The sequence below is a fragment of the Asterias rubens genome, chromosome 4, assembly GCF_902459465.1.
Source record: "Asterias rubens chromosome 4, eAstRub1.3, whole genome shotgun sequence".
NCBI lineage: Eukaryota > Metazoa > Echinodermata > Asteroidea > Forcipulatida > Asteriidae > Asterias > Asterias rubens.
In genome coordinates, this window is record NC_047065.1 from 140,451 (window position 1) to 142,337 (window position 1,887).

Consider the following 1,887-nt stretch of genomic DNA (forward strand, 5'->3'; position numbering starts at 1 on the left):
GTGTTAAAAAACGCATAGCACTGGGTTGTGCTACATTGGGACCGAAAATGTCCCCGAAACCACATGACCAAAAGATGCTCAAGCAACGCTATTAATAGTACATAGCTCTTTAAAAGCGATCCGGGTCTTTTTTCAAATTCCCGTAAGCCCGTACAAATAGTGGGCACTCTGTTTTTGGATAAGCTGGAATATTTGAAGTACAGTTATAATATAATAGGTCGTTTAGCTTCATATACCAGCATTTATTAATTATAATTCATTTTAGATTAACAATAGGCCCTACTCAATAAAGTCTCGCCCATGGAATCTGGATGATTGAAATGTAATAACATTTACAAAGTTATTGTGACAGTCAATCCAAGGATCATATATATATGTTCGAATTCAAAATATGTATACACAAATGGAGGATTTCCGACTTGGGCAGCTACAGTAGTACAACGGACTGGGTAGAGCCGCCTAATAAATAAGTTACACACATTAAAACACAAAGGTTTGTTTTAACTCACGAAAATAATTATTAACATTCTAATTATACTCCTTTGAATACAAAATATTTGGGGGTTTACTAATATTATATAACACCCAAGCAGATCCTTGCCATTTGATTGGAGGATTGTCCGTCACGTGATAGCAAATAAAAGTACCATTGCACGCTGAGTCACTCACCGTGCTTTTTCGTTCCATCCGAAAAGTACCATTGCACGCTGCCAGCGTGCAATGGTACTTTTCGGATGGAACGAAAAAGCTGAGTAAAAACATCACTGCGTGCGCGTTGTCTTCGGTAACGCAGCAAGGCATATTAGTAAAATTACTAGCATTCGTCTTCTACAATTAAAAATTGGAGGCCTACGCTTTGTTTGTTTTGAAAGTTGTATCTTTCAATCAAAATGACAAAGATCTACTTGGATGTTATATAAAACAAATAATGAATGTTTTTCATTCGTGCAATGGTGCGAATATGTTCATTCGTTGAAAGCTGGAATGTTCCATTCAACTCGGCTGGCTCCGCCTCGTTGAATAGAACATTTTATATAACACCCAAACAGATCCTTGCCATTTGATTGGAGGATTGTCCGTCACGTGATAGCAAATAAAAGTACCATTGCACGCTGAGTCACTCGCCGTGCTTTTTCGTTCCATCCGAAAAGTACCATTGCACGCTGGCACGCTGCCAGCGTGCAATGGTACTTTTCGGATGGAACGAAAAAGCTGAGTAAAAACATCACTGCGTGCGCGTGTCTTTGGTAACGCAGCAGGTGTTACCTAAGAAGGCATAGTAAAATTACTAGCATTCGGCTTCTACAGTTGAAATTGTTTGTTTTGAAAGTTGTTTCTTTCAATCAAAATGACAAAGTTCTACTTGGATGTTATATAAAACAAATAATGAATGTTTTTCATTCGTGCAATGGTGCGAATATGTTCATTCGTTGAAAGCTGGAATGTTCCATTCAACTCGGCTCCGCCTCGTTGAATAGAACATTCCATCTTTCAACTCATGAACATATTCGCACCATTGCACTCATAAACATTCATTATGTGTATACCATCTTTCAACTCATGAACAATTGCACCATTGCACTCATAAACATTCATTATGTGTATACTATACCAAGTCACTCAGCGACGAGCAGCACAAACTGAAATTATGTAACCTTTTAAATTTCCGCTAAAATATTTACTACAGAAATAATACTCGGCTAAACAAGTGTTGCATACCTGTATGTATCCATCTACCTCCATGATACCCTCAAGAAGTTGGTGTGGAAGAACCAAGGAATGGCCCAAGGCAAGGGCGCGTCCAGTCAGTTCAGAGTTCCGCATGTTTTATTTTAGTTGGCGCGCCACTTATTGCAACCCGACTCTTGAGGGCACTCTGCACAACAA